Source organism: Orussus abietinus, unplaced genomic scaffold, assembly GCF_000612105.2.
Source record: "Orussus abietinus isolate OABI.00-Male unplaced genomic scaffold, Oabi_2.0 scaffold49, whole genome shotgun sequence".
NCBI lineage: Eukaryota > Metazoa > Arthropoda > Insecta > Hymenoptera > Orussidae > Orussus > Orussus abietinus.
The window spans coordinates 142690-161848 of record NW_019394595.1 but is presented as its reverse complement, the minus strand read 5'-3'; the positions used below and the strand labels follow the sequence as shown (position 1 = coordinate 161848).

General features: G+C 43.8%; 1 protein-coding gene across 5 annotated transcripts in view; it reads right to left on the bottom strand.

Annotated features, from left to right (window-relative positions):
• Positions 1 to 19159, bottom strand: part of LOC105700682 (dystrophin, isoforms A/C/F/G/H) — a 404586-nt gene that overhangs the window by 249515 nt on the left and 135912 nt on the right. The window lies entirely within an intron of this gene.

The following is a 19159-nucleotide window of genomic DNA, read 5'->3' as shown; positions in this document are numbered from 1 at the left end:
CACACGGAGACGTCCACAAAACTACCACCCCAACCACCCCCGCCAAGGTAACTCCTCTGGCGGCGATGCATGCGCCAGTGTCGTACCCTCGCGCCGATACTACGAGCCCTTTCACGTGCTCCCGCGTATTACTCCGCCCTGTAAAGCCGTTTGTACACGCACCGATAGTGCGACCAACTTGTCCCGTTATTCGCGGCCCCTGATAAGACGTAATCAGCGGGGTGTGAGGGAAACTCGGAGCTGATGCAGAGTTCGAGACGCCGGCTTCTCCGGGGATGCATTCATGGGGATATGGGTTTTGGGTGTTTCGGCGCGGCATTGGGGAAAAATGGTGAACCGAGCGGTGTTATCGCGATCAGCTGGGAAGTAGGATCCAGGTTTCGAGTAATTTGAAAAATTTCCTATTCCGATTGAATTACTTTTCTGCGGGCAGTGGAAGAGGTAGGGAGCAATTTCTGGGTGTACTGCGTAATTATGACAGACAATTGCTAGCGAAGAATAGATTGGGGATTTTTGTCCCTCCGATCGATTGCAAAATGTCCAATTGGTCCGAAACAAAGGCCATTGGAGTAACTCCCATCGCGACAGTTTTTATGGCAGCTGCATTAATTGCCTTTCGCGAGTTTGGATGCAACCTCTGCGACGACCACAAATTTGCGACGTCGAAATCCGCACGAATACCAATGCTCTTGTCAAACTGTCCTCTACAAGCACCATAGCCTCCACCCATGGAACCCATAAGGGAACGTTACGTGCAAGTAATCGTTCGTCGGTGTATCACGTCGCTGCAACGAGACTGCATCGACGCCTGCACCTAGTATGTTAATGAACGAACTAGTTCCCCCGTGCGACGAGCAAGTTGTCGAATCGTTGTTAGACGCCCAACGCGTAACGCGCATTAACATCGACTAGAATACCCGAATTTAAATGATAGATCTCAGCTAAAGCTCCACTCTTCTTTTCAGCATTTAGTTTGCCGACAGAAATTCAAGTCTATTAGATTAAGGAATATATTCCGCCGTTTTTAACGTGACTTAACGTAATTAAAACGGCGGGAAATTATGCCTCAACCTGATACAATTTGTTAATAATTTAGATAAAACTATTTCGACAGTCGGGGGAGAGGGGAAGACGTCCAGGATGAACCAAAGCTCAATTGAATATTTGAAAATTGAGATCTCCGGGGTTTAATCAAGTCGCGGTCTATATCGCGGGGCTTTCGCAGATTTTTCGATTTTAAAAAGGAGAAAATTCACCAATTGCAATAATTATCCTCCATAACTCGGAATGAACGGACCGCGATGAAATTTCGATTCATTTCCACGCTTGGCATGATTTTATTTATTCTCCCTAAATTAATTTGCGGTAATTCGACGCCGTCCGTGCTTCGATTTTAATCGTGAAAAACAAGTGGAGCATAATAACGCCGGGTTTGGGAAATGAGAATTTAATTAACTTCATTGTAGGATTTAATTAAATCTAATTGTGTGCATCGATATTTCGTAAGTACTTCGTTTTAAGCAATTCGGTTAGAAGTTCTCAGTTTTAAATCTGGTTAATGGAGGATGTTCTTCTCCGAGGATGCAAATTCAGGTCTCGGAGAAGGTATTCGTCTTGCCGAGTAATAAACATTAGCTTAGAAGGAACGGGATATTGGCAGCTAACGTAAACCCGCTTCGGGCACAGACTTACAATTAGACATCATTAACCCAAGTCTGGAGCAGACGTGCCGAAGACGATCGTTTGAACTTTACCCTGACTTCGGCTTCATCAAAGGACCCTCTAAAAGGTCTGATTGAGTCCACCATTAATACACCAGAACCCACTTCCCTATCATCCATTAAATATTATCCTGGCATAAATCATTCGTCATGATTTTTCGGATTAATTTCACGAATGCATGACATATTACTTCAATTTTACACATGTAATTCATGACCACCGGTCGAAATTTCCTAACAATATCCAATTCGGATGTGAACTTTGACAAATGATTTTTCTAAGGGAATATTACCAGATTTAATTACGCGAGGAAATGCTTTATACACTCATTGAATATAATTAGCACGTATACCATCCGTCATAATGTTTCGAAAATTTCGGATTAATTTCATGCATTTATGATAAACGGCTCCAATTCTATACATGTGATTTATGACCACCGACCGGAATTTATTAAAAATATATCCACTCGACATGAAATTTGCCAAAGAAATTTTTCCTGAAGGAATTTCTGCAGATTTTCCATGCGGTGGAGAGCTACTTTATACGAATCGCTTTTCGGTTTATTTTTCATTTGAGGAAAATTTCGAGCTATAACCGCGTTATTGTATTACCTCAAAGCACACTCGGGGCGATGGTAAGCTGTGCACGTTGTGGAATAAATTCAAAATTGCGAGAAAACGAAGGTTAAGAACGTTAGGATGGAAGAAAAGGGTGAAGAAAAACCGGCGGCGCGGAAAATTCTATACTAGGGAGAATTCGATGCGGTTCGATTGGCTGGAAAGCAAATCGCAACAGGGGAAATGGCTGATCGAAGTTAATGTATGATCGGAGTGACTCGTTTCCCAAACTTTCCGCCGGAAACGATTTAATCAGCATTAATAACGTTTCAATTGAAACGGAAGATCGATCGGTTCTCCTCTGGTTCGATGTCACATTTGTTATTCTAACGCTGCACGCGAAATTGTTTTTAATTTCGAATATCGTAGTCTTAGCGATAAAAAAGAAAAAGAAATTTTACGTTTACGCCAAGTGTATAAATACTTCACGCTTTATTGTCTTTCGAACCCACAGCACGTGGTACGAGAAGATTCGCTTAATAAAAATTAAGCATCAGGGTGAAAATAGTTTTTCGAATCTTATAATATTATTTGACATAAGGTGTAAGAGTACCTACAAGAAGTGGAATATCTGCATCGTACTTGCACGGTTGCATTAAAGATGCAAAGATTTTTCCTCGCAACAGCAGCTGGCAACCGATTCCCCTGCTTTGGATACTTCGATCAGGTAATTTCCTGCAGGAGGGAATCTACGAGCTTCAAAGCTTTTTACGAGGAGAATCATGGCGAATGAGAGGTGCTTCGCCCGAGGTGCTTTTCGTTTGCCAAGGCTCTTAAGTGCCCTGGCGCATTTATTAAAAATATTTCTATTTTCGAGTTCCGCAATTAAGCCGAGATACGCATTTCGCGAATGAGATTGCGCGCTGTACGTGCAAGCCTTTCAAAATAATAAGATTTCATAATTCACTCTACTTCCTCTCTCCCCTCTCGAAGAGCGTTTTAATTCGGTACGTTTCAAAATGTAGCATCACGACCCCACGTAATTCCATTTATATAAAATTTAATAAACGTTGTGTCGCAATAATGAGTTAATTTTTTCACAACCTTTACCGGGACTAAATCGATTCGTTTTTTTTTTGCATCAATACCTCTTAAATGAAACCCCTGTTAGAAAGGGCGAGGGTCCTGGATTAACCCTCCGCACCCTGCGATATCTTCATCTGGACCAACCCCGCCATCTTGAAAGACGAGTCGAAGGCAAAGGGTTGAAAAAATCGATCGGTCTCTGATTCACCATTGTTTTTTAATTAAACCGGAAGAAACCAATGCAAACTATCTCAATTATGGTGAAATGAACCCGTCTTAAACCGGTCGATTCAAATAAGGCTATCTTTTAAGGTGATACGAAAGGGTTATTCTGTATATATAAAACGTCAAAATAAGACGTTTCTCCAAACTGAGTGGCACCGAATAATTTGAAACTTTAACACGTGATTATGGAAGCTCTGAGAAAGAACGTGCTGTTCACGAAATTAAATTTTTTAAAGAAAAATGTGAATTCTTGATTCTAGTCTGAGCCAAATAAAAAAACCTTTATATCAAAAACGAAATTTCAGGAGCACCACGTTCTTCCTTAGGGCCTCCACAATCACGTGCCGAAGTTTCCATCGATTCTGTGCATCCGGTATCATAAATATTCGACGTTACATGTATATAAAAGGACCTTTTCATATCACCTTATCAGCGTGCCTCGAAGTGAATGTCGCCAACCCCGAAGAGCGGCACATTAGACGGGGCTCGAATTCTAAAAACGGATTGCTCCCGAATCGAGTGACCCATCCTAGCCAAGTTTACTCGGTACTATCGAGGTCCACTTATTCGGTCCATGGACCAAGATGCACGATAGCTCGGTTTCCGTCGTGGGCGACCAAATGGGCAACGAGCGTCGCGACGCCGAGGTCCATTTTCGTAGGTTCGTCCGTCTTTTCCCGAAGGAGGGGAAGAGAGTAACAGCGAGAGCCACTTCGGCCAGGACGAAGTGGGAAGTGATAGGAGGAGCCAAATCCCCGAGGTCGTTCATTAGCTCCCCAGGAACCACGGGCAACGAGCTTCGAAGATGGGACAATGAGACCGCAAGGAAAGGGGATGGGACTCCAGGGCCAAGGAAGGTGGACGGAGACAACGGCAATCGAGTGCCATTGGGTTGCACATACGTTACTGCAAACTGCACCGTCCTTTCCGGTACTTCCCTTCTTTCTCCCCTCGTCCCTCTTTCCTCTCTCTCCTCTTCGTTTCCGGATTCCGCGAGGAAGTGCGCGCGCGCTGCAGAGCCGCGTTTCCGCGAGATTACAGGAAACTGTCCTGTACCTACTCGATCGATCGACGAAGGGCTCGGTGTATGTCGATTTCCCGTTTTGTGGACGAGTCGTGTCGACTCGAAGCAAAGGAACAACTGCTACGCGGATTTTCCGCTGCGGGGAAAAATCAGGCGCGGAGAGGACGTCTTCTCTGGACCCATTTTCGATGCTGCGATTCTTGTCATCGAGCAGTGCCGGAAATGACGAAAATGTTGGTCAAAGCTATTTGTCTGCCTGGAGGTGAAATCGTTGTATTCCAATATTATATTTCATCATTTGTTCCTTACATTTATAATTATTCGGACTGGTATAAAAAGAGATATAAAAGTCATAAAATATTCTACGATTCTTCCGCAATATCCTGCAATTTACGGAATTGGAAAGACACATTTCTTTTAAAAAATCGCACTTATAGTGTACACTTTTCATTAAAATGTAGAAAGTGAAGCTGAGAAGAACAAACCTGAGGTATACATTTTCTACTCGAATTTATACGCGTTTTTAGTATTGCCCGATGATCGAAGATAGTAGTCAGGACTCGAAGGAAGGTATGTAGGTTGGCAATTTCAGTTTCCCGGGTCTGCATGGAAAATAATTGAAAATAATTCGACAGCTCCTCTCGGAGGAGACGTCGCTTATCGCCTCGGAGGATTCGCTTTGCGAGAGACAAATTTCCGCGCGGAAAGCAAGCCTCCTCGTCAGGAGTCGGATTTTCGTCTGGCTTCCGTTTATCCTTATACCGAACATAAACGACTACACGGCGCAGCCATTGTCTAAAGTGCAGAGCATAAACCGTCTTAGCGGATGCGCCGAGTAGTTCAGCGCAGCGGAAACTATAGAGATTGTTCCCCGAGACAGGAAAGACACTCCGAAATAAGCCCTCCAAGGGAAGGGGCCTCTTTTTCCCTCTCTGGAGGGCTTTCTCGGTTGGTATAATTCAGCGGAAAGCACGAGGAATAATACAAAGGGTGCAAGAGGACATCGAACCTCCCCCTCGTCGTGGAGTCGATGATCGTCAAATTGCGAAATAAAGGAATCGCGGAGTCGCGAAATTGTGAAAGAAAGAACGCGAGACTGTCAAGTCGATGCACAAAAGAAAAATATTTGGTTGAATCGATAAAATTTATGTTGGTTCAACCACAGAATATGGTTATGTGGCAACCATTTGGTTAACACGTTGAGCGCGGAACCGATTTTGCTGAGCTTTCCGTTTGGGCGGCACAATTTTTTATATATAGGATTCTTGATGCCGTGTCAGTCCCAAGGGACCGACGCCGCCCAGACGGAAAGTTCACTGTCGGTCCCCAGGGACCGACGCCGCACTCAACGTGTTAATGTAATAAAATTCTTTAATTAACAACTTTTGGTTGATTAGGTCAAACATTGCAGTAGATCGCGTCAAAGTTGAAGTAATTTGGGGCAGTTAACCAAAATATTTGGTTCATCGACCAAAGTAATTTTTAAACTTGAGCAAACGATTTAGCCAAAAGAGCTTAGTTGATCGAGGTAAACTAATTCGGTCGAGTGAACTAAAATTCGCATTATAGGAAATCCTGTTGTACGGGAATTATTCTCATATAACGCGCGTAACGAGGTTCATTATTTGGCGCGTTGTACGAAGAGTCGCGTTATTTGAAAACAGTAGTCGCAATATCTTTGGCGGTTTATAAGAAACTCAATGCACCACGGCCCAGTCGGTATAAATATGAATGTCGGAAACGTCCCTTTCGTGTAAATGGGACATGGTTAGACAACTCTTTTTTTGCTAATGTCGATTAAATTTCCCCGGCACCTTCCGCGTCGCGTTAATTGAACAGAACCGGCGAGCTTTGAGCTTGCACTCTCCGAGAGGACGCTTCGTGGATCGCCCTCAAACGAACTATGAATATAAATTCGAGGCTATATACGACTAGGCGATCTCCATTATCCATTCTCCCCGGCGCCGTGGGCGAATCTCCTATTTTCCGGAGATATAAGGACCGGGCAATATTTTAAGGCGCCTCAGTCTGGCGCAATAACACCCTACTCCACGGGTGCCCTCCAACAACCATAAAAACGCGCCGAACGGTCCATTCCCCCTGGTCACGACTATTCTATGGGCTGAGTTAAGTCCTATGTCCTCGCATAATCTATCGCCATGTGCATCGGCAGTTTTCCAAACTTCTTATGCCCCCGTGGAATCCAAAAGTTGGGCGAGAGTCCAATAAAAGGTGGCCCAATAAAACCCCCATAAGACAACTTTTGGATAACGGGGAAGGGCTGAGAAAATTTCACGTCGAGCACCGAGGGTAAGATAACGCCAATAAACTGAAAATAAATCGGTATGCCAATCGTATCACCTTAAGGGGATGTGAGAGTGGCGTCAAAAAGATCTCGTTTATGAAACTTTTGACAGAATTGAGGGTAGCAAATCGTTTTAAACCTTTCATGGAGGCTATGAGGAAGAAGGATGGATTCGGGAGTCTACTGTATAGAGACATTTATTGTTTTAGTTTTAAGAACAGAACGTTACAAATTAATTTGACTGTGATCAAAAACAGTCTTGGCGTGACAATATTTAACAACACTACCTCACAGAAATGAAGTCTCTTCATTTTTTAACGAGATGATTAATGTCAAGATGTTACGTTTACGCGGTGTCTGACAGTACCTCCCGGCTCGGAGTACGATGCCATCAAAGTTGGGCAAAACGTTAAGCGTCCTCAGTAGGTACCTAGGGGGTCTGGTTTAGTACACCTCGTAACTGCGGTAATTCATCGGTATATGACCGGACTGCGAGACCAAGGCAACTGCGTTTCGAGGGATGCTGCAGGATTCGGATCTCCTCATTTCGTGATTATTTGTCCGGGATTATTGGAGGGGTAGGTTTCGTGCATTTGCATTTCCATGGAATTGCATTACCTTTTTTCCTTCATTTATATTCCGTAATTATATTGAAGTTAAACGACGCAAGGCTTGACTGTCCGACTGCATGCACTGGGGAGGATTTTCTCCCGGAAGCTCATCTCCTGGTCCGGATTTAAGATAAGTATCTCTATATCCCCACAAAAAATTCCAGGACTCCCGGCGGAGGGATTTGGACGTCCCGAAATCCAAAGAAAGACGCTCGGCGAATCCCGTTTGCAAATAAATTTATTCGGACGTTCCTCGAAAAAGAGATCCCCCAAAACTACATTTATAACTGTCCTGAAACTCCAAAAAATGTATTAAGAAAAAGATATACTTGCTTTCTTATCGAAAGATAGCATCGGGGATTTATTTTTTAGATTTGCTCTGCTGCATGAAAACTGAATGGAATTATAATTATTACACGAAAAAGAAGACACTTGTATGCTTGGTAGGAGAATAATTGCGCAGACAGCAACGAGAGGGTCAATCATGAATATAATCACGGAAGAGCTTCCTTTAAAAAATTCTAATAAATCCGTAGCCACCGTCGAAAAACCATGTTTTTCCCTAGTATAGCACAGGGTCCCTTTACAACTCGCTCGTATGGTACATTGCAACACACAAGTATAAATTGTGTAGCTACAACGATTTATATACTTTTTTTCTCAATGTGCACAAATAAGCTCCCTTTTTGGGCGGGTCGAAAATCAATTCCGGAAAGTTGGAAACGAGAGAACTCGGCGAAAAGGAAGTCCGGCGACAATGTCAAAGAACGTATAAGGAACGTGGCGAAGGAAATCGTTAGCACCGTCGGAATTTCCAAGCAGCTCCGGAAAAGAATTCCGCCCTCGTCCGAGGTTCGCCATTGAGGTGCCGAATCGAGGGTGGAGGCTAGACCGGCGCAGAATCCCTTTATTTCTCGCGGCGGCATATTCCACCCCTTTTCCAGACGCCGAGGAATCCCCGGACCGCTGTCTTACGGGAAAGAAATTGAACGAGGACTGTAGCCAGAAAGAGGGAAGCCGCAAAAACAGCACGCTGCGTCTCGCAGCCTTCTATGGAAGAAGCCAGGGACGAGATGCACCGGTGCACTTTGTGGTAATGACACTTTAAAGTGTCCGTGCTCCAAGATTCATGAACGCCAGCGAATGCGAATTTCGGGCCATCTGCCGATCGGGACACGTTTTACAAGACTGCACGGAGAGGGATGATTCATTTTACTTGAATCAGTAAATGCATTTATGCACCAATGAAAACACGGAATTTTTATTCGGATACTGTAAACATGTGAACATGCAATATTTCTTTCTAGAAACGTTTTCGCTGCATGGATGTCAAATTATTCACTGTACGCGGAAAAATAATACAGTCTTGATAACTAATTTTACTTACTTCGACAGATGTAAACACTTAGAAATGTGCGGAAATGTTTCTACTGTGTGAACGACAAAAAAACTGTTACGGTGCACCGAAAACCTCACTACATTACAAATTGGCGCCACTTCGTCAATTGAAAAAAATGTGTTAAACTTTATTATTTATCGCGATCGGGCACTTATTTTCTTTAAATCGATGTTTTTTATTCTAGTTCACCTAGATAAGTATCAACCCACAATTTATAGCGAACTGAATTTTCGTGACATCGCTTGGCGGAGTTAAAATAGAAACGTGATCTTTGGGGGAAAAAGTGCAATAGCGTAAAGACGGCATTGCATGTAATACTTCAACGGAAGTACGGCTGGGTAATGCTCGCTTTTAGCGCGACCAGGTTTGAAAAAAATAAATAATACAAATGATGATCCTCTTAAATGGAGGGGGCGTCATAAGCCACGAGTCGCATCTTATGCAGGAGGGATGTACGTAGGGTACTCCGACAAAGACTCCCGAAGGACCTTCATGAAAATCCGGTATTATTACGGATTACGGAAAAGATATATTCACTTACACATTCAACCTCGCTAAAGGACTTCCACCTCTCGCGCGAAAACTTGAGGAACTTGTCAGGCTCTCGAGGATTAGAGACCCTTTAGAGGGGCGTCGAGTTTTTAATACAATGTGCACCTTCTTCCAACAACGTTTAAAGGGACATTAGAGCATCCCAAAAAAAAGTTACGCGGAAAAAATATATTAAACATAATTCCCAAATGAGGCTCAACATCATATCGATACCGGAATCAAAATTATCGACTTAGAAAAAAACATTAAACGTATGCAATTTACCGTTTGATTTACCGTAAATTTGTGGTTGAAACTATTTTTTAATTGTTGAGCATCCTACTTGCCTTTGTAGGAATTTTGTAGGAACGGTAACAATGTTTATAGTTGAGTTTTTTACCATTTTGGGATAGTTTACCTTTTAAATCTTGTCAACTCTCACTTGGAATGTTCCTGGCTTGTTATGCTTTTCTTGGCTTGTTATAAGGTTCGCAAGTTAATTTTACTACAAAATGTATCCGTACATCGAAAGCAACATTTTTATCCTTATGGAGGGCGATAGTTTTCTGTTAAATGAAAAATAAAGTTTGGCCTGTAAACTTTGAGCGTTATCGTGCCGTAGGGAAACCGGGAAGAGGGACTTCTCTCTCTCTCTCTTTAAATGCCTCCGAAATATCGCGAGAGGGAGAGAGAGGAGGACCCCGGAAAATCAAAACTTCGTTATTTGCCCGCCGAGCTCGGTAAACTTTCCCTACGAATGTTTTAAATATTTGATTCCAGTTTGAAATTGAATTTCTCGTCGGATGTATCAGCCGCGATCACTAAATGACGAGGGAGTCGAATCGAGATTCCCACTTTTCGGTGGCCTTGGTAAATAAAAAATGCGTTTTACTTAACACAGACTAGGCAGTGAACCAGAGAGCAACTCTGCCAGGCCTAAAAATAAAAAATGTATGGTATTGGAAATTTTTCAAGTGAAATTTCTCTATTCACGGTATCGTAGTTTCAAGTTTCAATTGAAAGGACTACTGATATCTCGTCTAAACCGAAGATTAATAAAAAAAATACACGCGTTTAAGTGCATTAACCAAGACTCGCAGGTGTTCACCTAATCCTGGATCAATGAGCGAACTCTCGTTAGCCGACTTTGGAAAATGTACAACCTCGTTAAACGTACGATAACCACTCCTGGCCGCTTACCGAGCTATTACCATTAAACGTCTAATGAAATTTCCTGGTCAAATCGAGCGGCACGATTTCCATGCATTTTTATGCACGTCCCTCAAATAGCTTCGACGGTCGTTCCGAACGCGAATGGCTGATCTCGAGGATGCCCAAGATGTTCAGACTGAACGACACACGAGGGGGATGAAATATTGATGATGTTCAATACACGTTCATCGATTGGAATTATATGGAGCGTGAAAACTGGACCGACAAAAGATCTCGTGAAGATTTATTAAACGGCTTTCCTGCGCTTCACGGGATCGAAACAGCTCGCCTCAACACCCCAAGTAAATTAATTATTCGAGTTAATCAAGTTAATCGGGTTAATTAGGATTTCAGACAGATGCATCTCCCAGTTTTCAGAGGCAAGTTTATCGCTGTTCTGCGTCTGGCAGACGAACGGGCAAGTTTAAATACAACGTCATGAAATAAATATGGAAAAGAAAATATGACTCGTGTATTAAAAGATTATTAATATTACCATTAGAAATGTAGATCACTATTGCGCCTTTTAAGTGCAGCGCCATGGATGCGGTACCCATTGACAAAGTTACATTTACCATTCCATGTTGTCAATTTCACCATTTGTGTGGTGTCACTTTGAAAATAAACTCATAACAAATGTATGGTAATTCATCGTTAAGACATAAAATTCATAATTTCACTTGAACATTTCATACAAAAAGTGTATGAATTTTTTTTAACAGAGTATATACGACATCTCTAGGTGGCTTTCCACTTTCCGTTCTTCCTTCCCCGTAGGAGCGGGGTTCCCGAGGGAGAGATCACGGTGGCCCATTTAATTCGGATCGAGGATCGACGGCCCTCCTATCGGCTCGATTAATTCTCCCTCGTAACGATAACGCGTCTGCAAACACTCGCGAACCCATTACGTCGAGCTTTTCGCGCGTCCGCGAAAATTCCGCCGACTCGAGGGGGTTCCTGGCGGAAATATTTCACGGGGTAATATCTTCGGGGCGAGGAATTCCGACCAAGAATTACTCGGCCCCCGTTTGTTTTCCCGGCCGAGAAGGGGTGCTCGCACCCCCCGAAACAAATGCAGGCTGAATAAAACATTGCGCGTGCTCGCGATACGTATCCGCGTGGCTGGCATACCCAGGAGGTCCTGGGATGGACCGGCAGGTCCTTCGGGAAGTCCCGAAAGGACGAGAAGACCCGCTCCGGGAACTTCGGGAACCGCCTCGGAGCTATGTGCTTTTAAAGCGGCCGGAGGGGACGCTTTATTGCGCCGAAGTTGCCCTTATCAGGGCCCTCTTCCTCGAGATGGGCGAAAAGTCGCGGCCGGAGTTACGACTGTATCGCCCCGTAATTTCGGCCACGGAGGTACGTCGTAATCAGGGGTTGGTGGGCTCCCTCGGCCCGAGTACGTCGTTGCAGGTGAAATGCACCGATAGGGGGTGCGACGTCTCGAAGAAGGCCACCGGGGGTTGATGGAACCTCGGAGGTGGGGTGCACATCGGTTCTCTCAATAGATAAGGAAGACCGAGATAGAGGGTAACAATTTTCACGTTTTTCATTCCATAATTTATTGTAACGAGTTAAAAAGATGGTTTACATTTAGATAAGAACCTAAAAAACAAAAACTGAACTCATGGAAATGTTACCCACCTATGCCATTTTATGAAAAATGTGGATAACGAAATGCTGGGCCCAACAAACATGACATTACCGTGAGACGTTGATTGCGCTATCGGAAAGCTTCCACTGTCTCTATACGTTATTTCAAGGTTAAATATTAAATTTATAACGTTTGTTATAATTGCCCCTCGGTCTCTCCTAATGTAAACCTCCATGCAAATGTGCATTACCCAGGCAATTGTAAGGAAAAAAGATTCATAGGGATCGCCGATTCGATGCAATCTCTGGGGTGCAAATCCTTTTTTAAGGCTTTCTGAAAACTATGTCGAAGGTCTCGTGGGGTAGGTCGGGGTCTGCATGTATCCCCGCGAAGAGGCCAGCCCAGATATTCCGGGCTGATTGCAAGCTCGTTTTTTACGACACAATAAACCGGACTAACGTCGTGCCGCATTATACGCATCCGGTCAGGAATAAAGCGACCCACCGCGGATTAAGCTTTCGGAAGCTCCGCAGTAAACCCGGAACGGTGTTCCGACCTGGTCGTGCAAAGTGCACCGCCAGAATCACGGCCAGCAGCTTTACCTATGTGCCGTTCCTACTGGCGCGAATCGTAAACTTAACCCGACCAAAAATTGAAAAGGTTTACGACTGGCGAATGGACGCCACCCGAAAGAGGGTTCGATTCACCCTGCGGCGAAAAAAGAGACATCGGAAACCATTCCCATAAAGAATCGTACGATAATGGCAAACTTCCTAGGGTAAAGTTGGATAAATTGTACCGGATTTACAAAAATGCCGTGGAACACAATTTTGAAAAAAGAGGTGACGGAACAAGGCATCGTTGAGTCTGGTTTTACCGGACCCAGTTTATAAGCGGATAAGACATGAATTTTAATAATCATTAATAATTATTAAACCACCTCGGAATAATCGCTTCGTGGATCGAAACGATCGGAACACAATTCCGCGAGAAAGTTGACGGAACTTGGCATCGTTGAGTCTGGTTTTATCGGACCCAGTTTATAAGCGGATAAGACATGGACTAATAATTATTAATAATTATTAAACCACTTCCGAATGATCGCTTCGTGGATTGAAACAATCGGAACGCAATTCCGCGAGAAAGTTGACGGAATTTGGCAATTATGAGTCCGGTGTTATCGGACCCCCCGGGGACCCAGTTTATAAACGGATAAGATAGGCCTTTAAACGACGTCGTTTCCGGCCGGCCACCGAGGGGCACGCGAGTGCTTCCGGTCTGCGTCTTCCGCAACGCAACGCATAACGAGCGTTTTTAATTGTCGGCTTGAAATTTAAATGTTTCGGGGGAACGAGTTCGTCGGCCCTGGGCGCGCCATGCCCAGTGACACCTTTGAAATAGTGCGCGTACTTAATGCACCTAGGTACATACGAGACCCTTGCTCGGGAGACTTACGATTTTCGGGCCATGGCGTTTGCGCCGCGAAGATACAGCCCCGGGTGTCCGCCATTAGCCGATACGATTAAGCAATTACGAGGCGTAACGTGTGGTGCCTGGAATGGGTGCGAGTTATGCTAAGTACGCATAATTTACGGCGATGCCGGCCGCTCGCGCCTCTCGAGGCGCCGGGGATTCGATGCAATTGCTAAGTGCTCGGGGGCTTTGCGATGCATCCGCGGGGGGCAAGTGCAAATCTTGGGACGAGCAAGTCGCGCCGATAAAAATTATAGAATTTGCGCCTAGAAATTAAAAGGCGTGTTTTTAGGCGATAAGGGCACTCGAGGAGGCAACCGCTTATGGAGCTTTGCCGTGCACTGATAAAAATCAATGGAAATTTACATACATTTTTACGCACCTCGTAACTGAAGTTTCACGTAGAGAAACGTAATATGGAATAATTGCAAATTAGAACATGTATAAATAAACGATGTATTTATCATTTTGAATTTCACAAATGAACGGGTCCAGATTTACTATTAAGGAATCAAATCTACAATTTCAATACAACCTTATGTACCGAAAGTGTAGGTTTTACATCATCGAGTATGGCTAACTGTGTAGTACACATTGTTATTACCGATTACCTTCGATTTCATACGATAAACTACAATGCGATTCGGTAAAAAGTGACAGTCGGCCTTAAAATTGTGTCAAGATTTTAGTAATTTCCAACAATTGCCAGTGATAGCTGCTTGCGATTTTCAGATGATTTCCACGTCATTTCGATTATTAAAATCCATGACTTTCCTGAGTGAATGCCCCCTCGAAACATCTTCGGTATGCAAATAGTTTCCAACTAACGTCTGCCAGTTCAGCCATCTTCTGCACCTCGAAGAGGTTTGTCAACTAAAGTCGGTAATTCGAAATTCACAGTTTTGTGTACAATCTTGGCGGTCCTGGCATAAACAGGCAAAGCACACGAGGGCGGGCCGAAAATAGGAGAAACACGGCGCGGTGTTTCTCCACTACTTGAATCCGAGTACTTATCAGAAGAGTACCTTCTCGAGGGGGAGTGTTCTCGAGATTCGCGCACCGACGCAGCCCTCGGGTGCCCGTTGATGAAAACCACCCTTATATTCCTTCGCATCCCGGTTTCCACGATCACATCCCCTTTCTTTCGCGTCCGCGCCGATTCACTCGTCGAATCAGCTGATTGTCCTCACCCCAATCGGATGGCACGTTCCATCGACCCAAATCAATTCCAATAAGTATTGAAAATATAAAACAAAGAAAGCCCAACCCCATGGTACTCTCTCTGAAGGTGTAACCGACGACAAATTATGCAAAGTATTACCTATGCCCTCTTAAAAAAAAATATTATAATTTTATAATTAACAGGGCACGCACCGAATTATGTAACAGATTCGGCGGATAATGAAACCTCAGTGAAATGGGAATTTCTGACCGAAAGTATGTGTAACTACCGAAATGTCACCGAAGAGGGTCGTGCATCCGACACGAGAATCATTCCATGAAGGGGTCATAAAGAAGACAACACCCGCGGGGGGCGGAGAGGCCTCCGTGCGGCAAGTGGCCAATAAGAAATAAAAGCGAGAAATTAGCAGAAACCAACAGGGAAGTCAGCGTATTTAAACCCCGAGTAATTGGCATCTTTCATTGTCCAAAGGAAGGGGCCATTGTCCGCACGAGGGGGTCGGGGTGCTTCTCCACATCGGCGACGACTCCGCACCCCACCGGCCTTATTCGACGACGAGCTCTCTACAGGGGTGCGGATAAAACGAGGAATAACGAAAAATCCCAGCTAGCGGGGCGCAATTTATTCGCCCCCGGTCGCTCGAAACGCCCGGTGCATTAATGCGATCTTGAGTGGGATTCGTTTGTAACGCGCGGTAATGGTTGCCGGTAAAGCCCCGATTGTTTTTCCACGGTGTGGTTGACACTTCGAGGGCCGGAGCTGCCATCGCTCCCCGTCCCGGAAACGCCAAAGCGGATCAGGCAATTAGATTCGCTTTGCTCGTCGCGAAGGATCTCCGGCTCGGTCCGGAGACTCCGACGAGGGGCGGAAAACGGGAATTAAAGATGGGGAGCGACCCATCTGAAATCCACCCCTTTGTGCTGCACCAAAAGTTATATACTTCGATAAAAAAAAATTTTTAATTTGTACCGAAGCCGTGGTTTTTTTAGCAATTTTTCCTATAAAACGGGAATTAAAGACGGAGAATGGCCTATCCGAAACCCATCCTTTACGGTTACAAACTGTCCCATTAACGGATTAATCCCGTTAATTTTTCCGGAAAGATTAAAAACATTTGTAACCGTTACGGAAGAAATCTTTATAGTAACTTTATAGTAACGCCACCAGAAATAGTCTGCTGTCCTTATTTGGACGGATAAAATCTGTACATTTGACTGATTTTTCTGTAACTTCAACAGGGTTTTTTTTTTTCTCTCCGTGTAGTGGAGTAAGCCGAGCTTCAAAGAGTCCCGCTCGTGAAAGGACATACAGGGGAGCAATATCCCGGATTAAATGTAAAATAATAATCTATGCCCGAAATCGGTGATGCCCAAAAGCGGAAGGACCCCCTGCGGAGCCCAGCTTCCCTCGGTCCGGAGACCGCAAAACGGGAGAACCTTTTTGCCATCCGGCTAGTTTCCGCGGAAAACTCTTCCGGACGCGTTACCGAGCGCGACCGCGATTTTCCGGAAAGTGGAGGCGCGCCGGAAAACCGGAAGATATGCCTCCTAGGATTCTCCATCTCCATGAAAATTCGAGGACTGGCTCATCTCCGGCGCATCTCTCCCTTTTTCCTTGCCCTATTCCACGAGTATTTTCAGAGACATGTCATTTAAATCCGAACTAACATTGATATAACACAGGTCATGCCCTATTTTAAAAAACGTTGCATTTTTATAACATTTTTCTCGTAAATTTTCCTCGAACGTGGTACACGGAGAAAAAAAATCTGTAAAATGTACAGATTTTATCTATCGTATGTAAATGTACAGTGGAATCTATTAAATCTGCAGATTTGTTCCGTAACGCTTACAAATATTATTTATCTTTCTGCAAAAAAAAAATATGAACTGTCCGCAAATATCTCAGCGGTAGTGTACACGTTATTAAATCGATGGCGCGAGAACCGTATCTATGTCGTTTTCCATAATTAAATCTTTGATAGCGAAGTGCGGAAAAAATTTAAAAAAATGGGGAAAATGTGAAAATATGAGAGATAATTATTGACGGCTTAAAAATCGTTGAAAATAGGTTTCTTCAGCGATCGAGTATTTTTAAGGCGAACCTGAGCTTCGTGAAATGGGTTCTTCGGCCCTCTCTCGCATGTCAAGAACTGTAAACGAGATTTTCCTGAAGAGCGTTCTCGCTCTGGGAAATTCGGAATCGCGTCTCCCGGGATTCCATTTTCATAGAGACCCTAGGATGTTGTCCCAGGTTCTTCAATTTTAGAGGAGTTTTCCTTACCGAAAGAGCTTCAGCCTTCGCTACGACGATATTCCTCGTTGCGTGATCGCTTATCTCAGAAACGCTCTTAAAAAAAATCGATATTTTCCGTGTTCTAGATGCATTTACGAGAAATTTAAATTACCACTGGCCGTAAGTAATGGAAATCCTTTATTACAAAGGACATGCATTAGCGTTAACTTCGTGAATAACGTTTTTTGTAAAGTACCAAGATCGTGCGGAACACTCCCAAACACACTATGTTCCATATAACACTGGAATAACATGATATGTAACGAATGTTATTCCAAAGATACATTAATATCACATAACGTCGAATTACTACCGTTCAGTAATGTTGATACAAACTTGTTAGCATTGTAGTTATATAATATTAACATACATGTTACCGATCCTCCCTAGGTACCTATCATTTCTTAACATGCGAATTTACACTTACTGTCCTGACATAAGAAGTTTGACATAAAAAAAAGAAACGAGTAACTTTTCAAGCTCGATCCGTTTATGGCACGAGTAAAAGCATGTGGTGCAGTAAATCCATCTAACGAAGATACAATTGAACATTCAGTTGCATCGGGCTCTAACGAGGCGAGCAAAGAAGTTCGCCCGAAGTCTCGGTACTTCGCCGAGAGGAGCGCTGGAAGAAGAGCCAGGAAGCTCGGCGAGAACCTCGCCGAGACTGCTTGACTTTCAAGGATCCACCCTGGACTTTAGCGGGGTAACTTTTCACGGAAAGCTCCCGTAAAGTCTCGCCACGTAACGATGCTTCGTCCTGGGAATATGTAAGGGCCGAGAGCTCACATTGTCGGGTCAGGAAATAAATTCTTCCCATCGGTGAGGTCGCCACGGAATTATTGCGGATATCTAAATCGATCGAAATCGTACAAAAAAAGCGTCTACATGGAGGAAAATAAGAGCCTTAGAAATTTATCCGTAGAAAATTGTTCACGATACGGTTAAAAACTGTCCCATTAGCGTACGGATATTTATCCGTAACCCTTCCAAATACTTATATGCAATCGTTATCGATATTTATCTGCTATTTTTACGGATTTAAGTAACAAAAGCTTTATCGTAACGCTAACGGAAATAATCTGATGTCCTTGTTTCAACGGATAGCATCTGTACGTTTTGCAGATTTTTCTGTAATTTTAAAAGATGTTTTTTCTCTATTCGAGTACCAATTGATCTGGACTTTCCGTTCCCGTTTCCAAACACGAGAACATTAAATTAGAAACACTCGATGTAGGAAGAAATGCTGGGAAAGTGCAAACGGCGAGGAGAAAAATTTCTAGTAATTGGATCTCTCGGAGATGGCGGTAATTCCACTGCGGGGGAAATTACTAGGGCTTTCCTTGGCGTTGGTCACCTTGCAAGTAACTAGGTCTTGCAAGGACTGGTTCCCGAAGAAACGTTGTTATATTGCTGGTCTTTTCCGTTCCCTACACCCCGAGACGAAATTATCGATCCCCGTTGAACTTCTCCACCTTCTATTTTTGTTATCCTGTAGTTTGCCGACAGAAATTTCAGTCTCGGTTAAGTCATTTTAAGAACCTCGGAGTTGATTTTTCTCGTTAAGGGGATGTGAAAGTGGCATCCGAGAATTCATGAAACTTTTCTCCGAACCGAATGTACCGAATCATTCCAAACTTTACACCGTGAATATGGAGACTATAAGAAAGGTCCTCACATCGAAGAAATTTCATTTTTTATAACGGATTGTTAAACAATGTATATTTCATGGGTATCAGGACCATCTTTATACTCTCTACGTTCACATTGTGGAGTTTTAAACGATTCGGTACACCCAATTCGGCGAAAAGTTTCACAAACGAGACCTCTTTGACGCCACTTTCGCATCACCTTAAGGGGCGTCTAGCGTCGCTGGATTCGAATTTAGAAAAGAACGATATTCTTATTCCTCTTCCTTATTCCTGGTACATCGGACGAT